Here is a 12,933-nt window from a genome sequence, read left to right on the forward strand (position 1 = left end):
ACTTTCTCCATCCAGGTAAAGCCGAAGTAGCACCACACAAGTCTACAGAGTTGAGTTATTTTAAGTCTATAGAATTATTTTAAGTCTATACAAGCAACTTTTAAGCAGAAGACACAGCATTGTTTCTTAAATTCCTCCAGTTTATTTGGAATCATGCTGATTGTGAGCATTAACACCTGACCCATTCCCTATTGGATTTCCTCATAACAGCTTACCAGTACTGACACTAGCTGAAGACAAAACCAAGCCAGCTCAAACTTTATGCCAGATTATGACCTCAGTTTTATGCAACTCAGTCTGCAGTCGCCTGCTTTCTGCGTGACCAAAAGCAGAATTTGGCTTCAAGTATTAATTTTTAAGAGCTGCATATACACAACTCTCTCCAAGCATAATACCATTTAATAATTTAAAATGGGAATAAATGTCCTTTGCAATTTTCCCTAATTTCTAACAGTCTAAAAATATGTGTCTTATCTTGCTGGATGACTCTAGCAAAGTATTTTGCTTGTAAACCCAACCTCTGCACATGCCCTTGAGTTCCATGGTCCAGACAGTCTGAATCCCCCAGGCTTGACCTGCCAGGTTCTCTTCTGCTTTCCTCTCACCTATAGCTCAATCAAAGCTATACTGAAGGTTTGACATCCCAAACTGTACCCGCATATAAATGATGACAAGGCCTTCATGACACTGTCAAGGAAGAAATTTCTGAGGTTTGAGGTGATCTCAGCCCAGAGATGTTGGTTTAGGGTGAGATGATGGGAGCACAGCACAGAAAAGAGGCTTGTGGGGGGTTTTGTCTTTTCCTGGGAGGGCACAGGAGATATCTCCTGAATATGTGCATGCTTCCCATCAGTTCCAGCCACAGGAAAAGCTGCCTTCCATCAAAAAAGCCCTTTGCTCCTGCATGTAGCTCAGCAAAGCTCTTTGTGTTCCCACTGTCAAAAAGGCCTGAGAAGTTTTTATCCCCTTTACATGCAGTTATCCCAAGATATTGACTGACCTCTCACCTTTTATAAAGAGCTCCCCCATATGTTTGCCTCCCCAAAGTTCCTAAGGATGTGATTGCTTTGTTTTGTTTTTGCAATGGGCTCCTTTCCATATTTTCTGGTAAGAGACTGCGAGCAGGTTAGGAGGGTCCTTCACAGGTTTCAGGGAATATGCTCCCCAGTTTTCCAGCACTGGTAATGTCCTACCTCGTTTGAACACATGCCTTTACCTCAGAATTTGCACGGGATGCACTTGCTACTCACCACACATTGACAGTGTTGGTACCTAGTCAGGAATGTAAAAGGAAGGGAGGATTGTCCCCCCCCTCTTCCCCAGCTTTTCTCCCATGGCTGTTCAAGCTCAGCTTGCTCAGAGCAACTCTTCCTGCAGCCAGAGGAGCAGGGACTGCTCACCCAATACTCCCTGCTGAGAGGAAGTGGGTGGAGAGGGGATGCTGAGATGACAGAAGTGCAGAGAGCCCAAGCTTCACCCCACTCTGCTTCCTCGCTCGCCAAAAGAGCTGGCTGGGAGCATGGGAGAGTAAACTGCTCCATGAAGAAAAAAAAAAAAAATACAAAAAAGGGGGAAGAAAAAAATGAGGATGAAGTAATTGACTTTTGTAGCAGAGCAAAGGGAGTGCAAGTGGTGGTGGAGGGAAGATAGGGAGGAACTGTGACTGACTCACAATATATTCAGTTCCCCGCTCCTGGGGAGATGCAGCTGTGCATCTCCCCTCGTATAGGCTGTAAAGTTACACCACCGTCCAAAGTAAGCATCCCTAATTCTCCTACTTCCTGAAGCACAACAGTGTTTGGCTCCTTTTTAATCAGGGATTTCTACTGTGCAAATTGAAGTCTAGGACCAGGCTTTTCCTATGTGCAGAATTAAAAATCCTTCCCTTGGTTGTTTTGTTGGTTCCTGGGGAAAACTACTGAACTGTTACAGCCGATTTACATTGGCTTGATCCTTTTTTAAAGCTCATTCCAAGTTATTCTTAATTCCTCAAGGCACCTGAGATGTTGCGCATGAGCCAGCCACAGACACCTTTGGCAATGCTTTCCACATCCTTTTTCCTCCCTCTGCTTGCTTCACAGTTACTTCTGACTTCACTTGAGTAAGGACTGTTTCCCTTTTCTACCACCTCAGTAGGAAGCAATATGGCATGGAACTACTTCTGATTTTGGCCAGCTTTGGTTAAGGCCAGCAGAGCCCAGGGAAAAAGCTGAAGGAAGAAGCTAATCCCTGGTGTAAAACTAACCTAGACCAGTCCAGACCTCATGAGAGAAAGAACTGAAGGCCCATTCTCCCATTTTCTTCCCACGTGAGCTTTGGCTTGCATAACTTAGGAAAAGTCACACAACCTACCTGGGTTTCACTTTCCAAACTGTAAAACAGCATCCCTCTCTTACCCTCTGCTCGCAGAGGGGTTGGAACTAAATGATCCTTGAGCTCCCTTCCAACCCAAACAGTTCCATGACTCTGTGATTCTGTGAATTTTGGGGTGGTTAGATGAGAGTAGGACTCTTTTGTGATATGTATAAAGTGTACACCTGAAAAAGGGGCAACCAGAAGTCTGCTAAAAAATTACTCTTTCCATTCCTACTTCTCATACCCTGAGAATTACTTCAATCCTGCCCTTCTAGAATATAATCTTTCTCATAACCAGAATTTCTTCAGTAAGAAAGGATTTTCTAAAAAGCCATACAAGTTACTGACTGTATGAGAGGTAAGGCCAGCTGTGGTACATCTCATTTGCTTTCCTCACATGCCCAGTTTAAGACTTTGCTTTTCTGTCAAATATCTGGAGATCATATGCTTGGTGAGAGACAACATGTGTTAAAGTACTCCCAGCCCTAAAACTCCCCTTTCAAGGATTGTTGGCAAGGGGGAGCAGGGAAGGCATTGTGTATCAACAGCAATATGGCATCTGGATTGAAAGATAAGAAAAACCACCATGGTTTCCAAAAACCAAGGCCATTTTCAGATGGATTTTGGACCTGGCAGAGGTGCAGAGCTTGCATTAGTATAATGGGAGAACGCAGAAATCCTGTTTTGACTTTGGAAAGGCTTCTAGAGACTGTAATTTCCAAATGATCAGACACTGGATGCAAATTAGCAGAGCTAATTCAACCCTGAGCTGAATGTGTGAACAGTCTGCACTGCAGCAGGGCAACTCACAGACTCAAAAATCAGATATTCTGCTAGACTGGGACCACAATACTCTCGCCACCCTGGAGCATTAATCCCCAAATATAGTCAAACTCATGGCAAAGTGTGAACTGAGAGTTAAAACTGGAACATGTCTCGAGAATAATTGCATGCTGGAAATTTTATCCACATGCACATCTGTGAACTGGGGGACTCCCAAGAAAAGTTCCTCTTCAGGCAGATTTTTACCAGGAAAAAAATGCAGAGGAGCTGGATTTGCCAGAACAGTCCTTACCCTCAGGACAGGCCTACGTGTAAACAATTTGCTGTAAACTAATGCCAATTAGCAGGATGACTTTTGTTCTCTAAATGAGCAATAGTTTTTTGAAAGATTCAGATGCAAAGGGAAAAAACACAAGCCTGTCATGGGCACACATTGTATTTGTGAGCTCTTCTCCATAAGAAGGACCTGAAGGTCTCACTGTGCACCTGGGAGCAGTTCTAGAAGAGCCCTCATGATTTCCCTGAGAGAAGTTGTACGTAGAGGTGATTTCTCCTAGTAATCAGCTTATTTAACTGGTCGGAACAGACAAGCTCTTCCAGTACAAAGCTCTTTTTAAAGTCTGACACCTTTTGCAAAGAAGCAAACTTCTAACCTTTCCCCCCACCAAAACACTTGTGTTTTATCAGAAATACAAGACTCCTTTTTCTCTGAGAATGAATTTAAAAACATCACCTTAAGCTGGTTGTGAGCAAGCTACTGCACCTGTGCAAAGGGCATGGAAAAGACCTTAATTATACACAGCAGTGCTAATGTCTCACTACCATCCTGATGGAAACAATTCAGTTGCATCCTGTGTGTATGTTAAAATAAAGATCAAACAGCTGTATTTAGTCACGTTGTCATTCCCTGCCTCCCTTACTGTGCAAAAGCTTTGTCCAATTAATGCTGATTTTAAAATATTTGGATCGGGTCTGGGATCCTTTTTTAAAGAACACCGCATCAGATAAGTTGCACCTGCAAGCCTAACAAGACTTTTTAATCTGGGGGGGGGGGGGGGAGGGGTTGTGAATCTTTGAGGAATAGGGAGAGGCAATTCAGAGAGCAGCTTTTGAGTCACAGAGTGGTCATGGATGGATTTCTGCATGGATTCAGGGAAACCTGGAGTTGTGGGCTTTGGAAAAGCAAACATAGGTGCAGTTTTGGGTGAAATGAAGCCGGTCTTCCCTGGCAAGGCTCAGTGCTTGGGACAAACTCCAGAGCAGCAATGCTGCTCCTTCTAAACAATCTCAACATGGGAAGGGGCTGCCCAGGGAGGTTTGGAGTCCCCACCTCTGGAAGTGTCCAAGGAATGATGGCATGTGGCACTCAGTGCTCTGGGCTGGGTGAAAAAGTGGTTGTCAGTCACAAGTTGGACCCGATGCTCTTAAAGGTCTTTTCCAACCTTAATGATTTTGTGATTCAGTGATTCTGTATGCTCAGTGCAAACATCTGTGTTCAAGGGTCACAGCAGAGCTCTCAGAAAAACAAATAAATACCTTTTTATTTTATTTTAATGACAGAAATATCTCAGGTTAACTTTAGGATCTATTTTAATTCTACACAAACAAAAGCTCATTTCATTTCTAACTAGCAGTCCATATATTGCCCAAATTTCTCTTTCCTTGTGGGTGCAAGTCCTGTCTGTATCCATAAATTAGGCTTAGGAATACAAGATTTTTCATAATGAGACTAACACTTTTGAATTTGCAGCCCTTGCTTTATTCTCTCTGCTTCATTTCACTGTTTTCCATAGTTCACAAAAGAAAAAAGAAATTGGAAGGTATTAGAAAAGACAGAAGATGATGTTTGGAGCTTCTAAACCATAATAAAATAGAAGAAAGTCTTTTGCTTTCAATGCAAAATCCTGCAAAATAATGTATTGAAATTCAAAGCTGAAAACAGTTTTCCCTTCGAGTTTCCTAATATCATAAAAACTTACAAATAGTGGTTTAAAATTTTTTTTTCCTATTTTTTTTTCTAAAATATTGAGTTGTTCAGTGGCAATGTAAATGTAAAAACTTGTCAGATCATCCAGCATCACATGGTCTCCAGGAGGCTGCTCTTTCAAAGCCTAACAGGAGAGGGATAAAATTCTGATAATCTGAGAGGTGCTTTCCCTTCTCCTCCTGCTACCAAATTAAACAAATTAAACAAAACCCTCCTCTGGCATTTTTAAATAGAACAATCAGGACAATCTGTTACAAGGCCAGGCTTGAACCCTTCAGAATTGTGGGGAGGTGAAAGAAGTTTCATCTGGAAGGCTGCTCTCAGCTTTAATTATGGACAACTTAAGCCCTCAAAGCCTCTCTCTGACGAAAATAAGACGAACTGCAGCTACTGCCTGACTTTAATACAAAACAATTAATCAGCCCTGGTTGAGCCAAACTAAGTCCAGGTTGACTTGAAAGGTTAATGGATCTTCAAACTGTTTCAAGAGAAGACTTAGATGGAGTTTCAGTGCTGCGAGGAAACACGAAACCCAGGCCTCTTTGGTGTGGCTTTGGGTTTGTTACAAACATCTTGCAGAGCTTGAAAACTGCTTTTGATGATTGGCCTAACTTCCCTTTCCTCAGCTTAATCCCAGTGTTCCTGATTGCACTCCTTTGCCCCACCCTAAAGCAAATGTTCCCTTTCCCCAACACTTTCCAGATCTTTGCCCTGAGTTCTCTGTCATGCCCTTTCTGCCAGCGCAAGGCAAAGGCTTGCACCTTCACGGCAATTTCCTCAAAGGTCAGTTTTACAACCCTTTCAGCCATTTTTGCTTCTCTTTCCTGATTTTCTTTTTGTGTGACAATACCTTCCAATTTTCAAGCAGCTTTCCCAATTTTACTTCTGTGCTACAAGAAGCAGCAATTCCCTTCCAACTGTGCAATGAAATGCCCTCGTATTTGCATTTATCTAATACTGTGCTTTTCCAACGTTCTAGAACATTGCTGGGTCTGATCAGGTACTGCTCCTTTCTGAGTTTCTTTTCCTCTATGTATATCACAGCTCAATACCAATATTCCCCCAGCACAAGAGCTTTTAATTTCTACTTCAGCTTCCATTTTGTAATTTTCTGCCAATATTTTATTTTTCCATCTCTTCAGCAGAGACTGTATTTCTCTTCGTTTACTGCTGTTTGCATCCCCTCCAAATTCAGCTGCAAACTTAATTTGTTTGCTGCTTATCTCTACTGCTATTAACAAACAGTAATGAAAAGATTAGCTAACACACAGTTTATCAGTTTAAATTATCCACTACCACTCCACTACCTCTGGAGCTTTCTATTCTTCTGTTTGCAAATTACTTCTGAAGAAAAAACATGCAAGTGCAAAGATCTGGGCAAATCTTCTGCTTTTTGGAAAATTAGCACAGGTCCAGGCAAGTCAAGCTGTTTATTCAGCTATGAACATGACCCTTAGATTTCTTTGTACTTTGGGCAGTTTTCAGACTTAAGCAGTGAATAATATGAAGAAATACTTCAGCTTTTGTGGAAATTATTTACCCCACTACAGATTTATCTCTTTGTTGTGACTAAGATGGGGCTGACTGCTCACCTGGGATGGCATTGGCTTCATTTCCCTGAATTTCATGCTTTTCGTTGATTGATCAAACTTTCAAACAGCATTGCAGGTGGGCTTCCCTGATCCAGCCAGTACAACATGAAAACCCCAACCTGTCTGACCTTGCAAATATCAGCTGATTTCTGTGTATTCCAATTTCAGGTCTTTTAAAATGGGAACAATGACAGTACTCCTACTTTGTCAGTAATAACCAAGATAAATGCTTATGGATTGCTCCAATATCAGTAATGCGAGAACCACAGAGTGCCCTGGCTTGGAAGAGACATTAAAGATCCGCCAGTCCCAACCCCTGCTGTGGGCAGGGACACCTTCCACTAAACCAGGTTGTCCAGAGCCCCATCCTTCAACACTGCCACGGATGGGGCAGCCACAGCTTCTCTGGACAACCTGTGCCAGGGCCTCAGCACCCTCACAGGGAAGAATGTCTCTCTAATATCCCATCTAAACCTGCTCTCTGTCAGTGTGAAGCCATTGCCCCTTGTCCTGTCACTCCAGGCCCTTGCCAAGAGTCTCTCTCCATCTTTCCTGTGGGCTCCCTTCAGGCACTGCAAGGCCACAATGAGGTCACCCCAAAGCCTTTTCTTTTCCAGGCTGAACAAGCCCAAACCTCCCAGCCTTTGTTCTCTCAGTAGAGGAAAATCAGCCAGCTACATGCAGAAGAACCCAAAGGATGTCAGGGTATATACCTAGAGTAATAAAACCCTGTGACTATTCCATAGAGTTCCTTCCTCTGCAGATATAGAAAGTAACAAACAGACATTTTGACTTGACAAATCTCTTCCAACACACCAGGGAAATTGGGATCCAAGCCTTCAAACCCCTTGTTCTGACCGCCTCAATACACAGATTAATCAGTCAACAGCTTAATGCAAAATGATACCACGGCAATCAGGGCATAGACAGACAGGTGTAAACACGTAACTGTGTCACAAAAATGTCACTGAGGGAAGGAATGGGAACGGAAAAGGACCTTGCTGTGACTGAGAAAAGCCTGCCTACTCCTATAGCTGATTCTAGACCTGGGGATGTAGCTGGGACTGCTGATATGGTACTGGACATTATTAATAGTCCAGTTCCCCAGTGGGATTGTGAGAGGATGCTGGGGAGTGCCAAATGTCTCCGGGGAGCTCTCAAGTGCCCTGGTGTTGGTGGCGGGGGAGGGAGGTGTAGGGCCAAAACCTGACAGAATTAACTGTGCACAAGGTGTGAGAAGCAGCTGCTGTTCCAAAGAGTGAGGTAAGCACAGAGGAACTGCTCCTGACCTTTCTCTTGGAGTCAGGCAAGTATGTGTACAGCAGCCTCATCTTGATCTCCAAAAAAAAATACAGATGTATCTGTTCAAGGATCAAATGTAGACACACACCTGCCATTGCAATCACCTGGATGACTCTACACAGCTCATCTGACTGTTCAGACCACAGCGTGCTCCTTGCAGCAGATGTGTTATCACAAAACTGGCCTTCAGGAAGATGTTTCATATGTTGGGAAAACTTCCCCCAACAAACAGTAGGGTCATGGTCACCCCCACAGCTTTGTGGGTTGGTCCAAAGTGCAGAGGAGTTTTACATGCTCAGGTGAGCAGTTGTCCTGCTGTGCTTTGCTCAGCCAGTCATTTGAAGAGGAAAAGGAAATGTCAGTGACTCTGTGGGCTGAACTCTATTTCCATAAGAAATTAGGCATATACCATTCACTGGAGGCTACTGGGGCTCAGATGTGTCTTCTCTTTTGAAAATAGCCTTGAGTAAATTGATTAATACACCTCTGAACTGCTGCAGAGATGAACAAACTTTGGTGGGCTCCCCCTCAGATGTGTGGCTGCGCTCCCCTGACCGTATGCCAGAGGAATGGATTAGTTTCAAATCCCTTCACTCCATGTTCCAGTTTGGTTGGCCCTCAGGAAGGGAGGGTTAACACTTAGGGCTGCCATCACGTGGTCCCACTTCATTTTGTCTCTGAATTCTTCAGCTTTTAAGAGGACCCATCTCTTGCGAAATCTTTAGCTTCGATCTGTATGTGTTGAAATTTCCGTATCCTGAGAAGTGGAAGTGTTCAGGAGGGTCACCGTGTCTTCAGGCACATTCAGCATTCTGCTGCAATCTACCTTCATAAATCCATATTGTACAAACAGTCCATCACTGTTCTGAAATGCAGTGCTAATTTTCAGATGCAGTCATTTCACATTCCCATATTTTTGAACATTCAGAATGCTTTCCTTGTTCTGTACCTTTCCCATGTCCCCCAAAGCACAGAGGACGAGGGCTGCATTTCTTCCCAATATAATTATTAGGGAGAGGGAGTCAACGGGGCAATCCACGGCTTGGGAGGTTGTGAAAGCAGTGCTCAGCAAACAATGACAATAATTACACTGTCCTCTTTGGTAAAAGCCTGGAAAAGCTGTCAGCCACCACAAAGGATCATTAGCTGCTCGGTCTGAAGAACAGAAGCTGCTCCTAAATTTTTTAGAAAGTGCCAAACACTTCAAGCTGACTTACATAAATCATGTGGGGTATTACAATGCTGAATGTAAAACTCAGCAGTCACTCTTCCTTCTATTCCAGTTCCTCTTAGCAATGGCTTACAAGTAAATACTTGGGCAGTCTCTCACAGTACTAGGATTTCATGCTTTCTGCAGAACATTTTAAATGATGTTTCGCTCCTTCCCTGTGTAGAATGTTCAGCTACTGACCAAAATAAAGCAATACACATAATTTTTAAAACACTACAAATAAAACCAAACAAAAATTTTCACTACTACATAAAGTGGTGAGTCTGAAAAGGGCAGAAAGTGATTTGCCAGAGTTTGTTAGGGATTGAATTTATCAAAGGAAGGAAGAGGTAAGCTTATTTACTTCTCCTAAATTTAGACCTTCCCTGAGCCACCTAGCTCAGATAGCATTAATACCCTGCTAAAACTGCAGTGATAGGCAGGAATACAAACCATTAAAATAGAGTAAATCTAAGCCACAGCTGGGAGATCAACCAGCTTTGCAATGCATGAGCTTTTCTTTTCTGTGCTGTGTGCTTTTCCCCTCTGTGCCACAAATGTCAATGATCCCCAAGTCAAACTTGCTTAGTGCAAACTAGCCACAAACACAGCCAAAATGAACTTTTGTCGGGAATTTACATGTGGAAAATTCCAAGAAGAGCCATGAAGAACAACAAAAATATCTTGCTAACATCAGCTAACCAAGAAAAATTTTAGTTTGGACAAAATTTTTTTACCTGAAATGAATCATCTAAATTAAAAAAAAAAAAAAAAAAAAAAAAAAGAAGGAAAAAGTCATGTGATGGATTGAATTCTTGGGGGAATTTTTATACCATTCTCCAAAAGGCCAAAAACAGAGCTGCTTGTGCTGAAGTAGTTTCTGTTTACATCCACACAATCCTGTGCCCCCAGGAACCTGGAATTTGAGTCAGTCTTCCCTCAGACAGGACACGTGTGTTGAAATCTTTCCTCCAATCCAAGTCCCCTCTATAGATAATTTACTCACTGGGCTGCGCTAAGTAAGCACTTGTTCTGCTTTGTGAATTGCATTGTGGAACTTCTGGAGGCATGGCCAGAAACACCAGAATTATTTGCTTTGAAAATATGAAAAGATAAACATTTTAATGTTTTACATGTTCCTCTCCTTTTTACGGATTTAACAACACGCACGCCAAATAAATTTCAAATTATCCGCAGTTCAGACAGGCACAACATTCCATTTTGGGCAAAGAGCCATTCATCAAATGCAATACTCACCAGACCTGCAAACAAATATACTTTTAATGTGTCTTGTAACCAGATTTCAGCCAAGGCCATAAACCAGTTGCAGTTTCCCAAAAACATCCGTTTCTCCTACCTAGAATAGTGCCTTAGACACACTCTGAGGTTCTGGACTTTATGGAGAGCCTGAGAATTTTTGGTCATGGACTGGAACTTCTGAACAGCACTTACGAACTTCCTAGGTTGGAGGAACTCCCTGAAAACTGTAATCTCACCAAGCCTTTGTGTTTTCACTCTAAGTTTTGCACCCAGAAAAATATAAAGATTTGTTCTGAAACCTTTTCACTTTTGCAGCAAATAATTTGTGAAGCATAAATCAAACTACAGCTTGAAATTCAAAGTTAACATCTTTCCCACCAAATCCATAAGACATTTCACATGAAGTTCCGGAAAATACTTCTCATCATTTTTCCCATTAATGGGGTTCCTCCACAGAGAAGAAAAATAGCTCATTTTAGCTGCTCCAACTCTCAGGTCCCCAGCCCTTCCTTTTTGCATGCAGCACGACATTAGAGCCTGCAGGAACTCCAGCCTTACTTTTCCCACCTCATCACCTGCTCCAACTTGTGTATTTTGCTAGTGCCACTTAGTTTTGAGACTGAGCAGAGCAGTGATTGCATGCAGCTGCATGTTGGCATGAATAATGCTTCTGGCTTTTGAGCTGAGCCTTGTCAGAGCTTTGCTCACCATCCTGTGGGCTCGTGTGTTACCCCGTGTGTGGATTCCGGGTGCTGCGAGAAATCTGCTCAATGACATCTGTTTAATAATATTTTTACTGTTTTTAAAAGCAAATCCTATGCTGAGGGAAGGAAAAATTGCACGGCAATTTTTTATCCAGAAGGGTCTGGGCTCTGAGATCCATCTACATTAAGTTAGTATTTATTTAGGTATGACAGTAATTGTATGGTAACTGAACATCTTCGATTTTTTTTCCCCCCCAAAAGCAAAACATTGCTGCAAGCAACAGTCTAGATTTAGGTGAACTCATACTGTGACAAACTGAGAATGGAGAAAACACATTTCTTGTCCATAAAAGGACAGCTCACACATCCACAGAGGGTAGCTCTAATTTTGCTGCAGTTCCAAACTATGAAGTGGGGACTCAATCTTGCAAAAAGGAGTTTTGTTTAGAGTGGATAGAAGGTTGTATGGTAAAAGATTTTTTCTTCTTTTTTTCCTTTGCCTTCTTAAACAGAAAATGGTGATTTTTTTTTTAAGTGGAAAATTTTCTGTTCAGGAGGTCTGATATTTCCACTGTTTCTCCTGGGAAAAACACAGAGTACTCACAGTGTCGAAGGAGGGGATCCTTCCCCTCATCTCAGCACTGGTGAAGCACATCTTGAGTGCTGTGTCCAGTTCTGGGCTCCTTAGTACAGGAGCGAATCCATGAAAATTATTAAGGATTGGGGTAACTGTGCTAGGAGGAGAAGCTGAGAGAGCTGGGACTGTTCATGCTGCAGAAGAGAAGTCCCAGGGGGATTTTACTGAAGTGTAGAAATACCTCACAGTAGGGAGTAATAAAGATGGAGCCAGGCTCTACTCAGAGTTGTCCATGAAAGGACAAGAGGCAATGGGAACAAACTGAGGTTTGGGAAATACTGCTGGTACATGAATTTTTTATTCTTTTTTAAGTTTAAAGGTGGTCAAACACCAGCACAGGTTGTCTAGAGGGTTGTGGAGTCTCCATCCATGGAGATATTCTAAACCTGAGTAGGCAGAGCTCTGCAAGCTGCCCTGGCTGATTCTGCTGTGAGCAGTGAGATTGGCCTAGATGATGTCCTAAGGATACTTCCAACTACATCTGTCCCACAGTCTGTGACTCTGTGCCTTTATCCCAGAGTGCTAGAGGTCTCTGACACGTGCTGGATGTGTTTGCAGAGCAGGAAAATCAAATCCAAGGCTTCCCTGAGTCACTTGAAGCAGTACTACAGTCAGGGTTTATCACAGACTATGAGGGTGCTCTAAGATGAGTTTTGTGTTTTCTCCCTCAATCCTCTACTTGTGCAGCAAGTTTATAAACAGGTGTGCTCTGAAGTGAATGGTCTGCTTTCATCACTTAGTGTTTTACACTGATAATTGATTTCATTTAAATATAAATGCAAATACCAAACGTATAGGTGTCCAAATACACAAGGAGAAGAAACACCTCCCTGGACAGTTGCTCATGGCTCTCAGCTACACAAACAAAATGACAGAAAGGCTTAAAAAGAAGTGACAAATGAGATTTCTAGAAGATGGACAGGAGGTAGAATTAGAAAGAGACCACAGGAGTCCACATAGAGCAGTACATGGCAAAGTACGAAGAAGCAGCGCACTTTTAGGAATGGTTTTCAAAATACTATCTTTGAACAAGGTTTTTCCATTTTAGGGGGTGGTGAGGAGAGAGATGTCCTCAATCTATCCTTGAATATTTCTAATTGGTG

At 42.5% G+C, this 12,933-nt stretch overlaps 1 protein-coding gene and 1 long non-coding RNA gene across 2 annotated transcripts in view; one reads left to right on the forward strand and one right to left on the reverse strand.

Moving 5' to 3' along the window:
• Nucleotides 1–12,933, forward strand: part of NTF3 (neurotrophin 3) — a 50,059-nt gene that overhangs the window by 31,988 nt on the left and 5,138 nt on the right. The window lies entirely within an intron of this gene.
• Nucleotides 1–12,933, reverse strand: part of LOC120411952 — a 35,038-nt gene that overhangs the window by 6,554 nt on the left and 15,551 nt on the right. The gene's annotated exons all lie outside the window — the stretch shown is intronic.

Source organism: Corvus cornix, chromosome 1A, assembly GCF_000738735.6.
Source record: "Corvus cornix cornix isolate S_Up_H32 chromosome 1A, ASM73873v5, whole genome shotgun sequence".
NCBI lineage: Eukaryota > Metazoa > Chordata > Aves > Passeriformes > Corvidae > Corvus > Corvus cornix.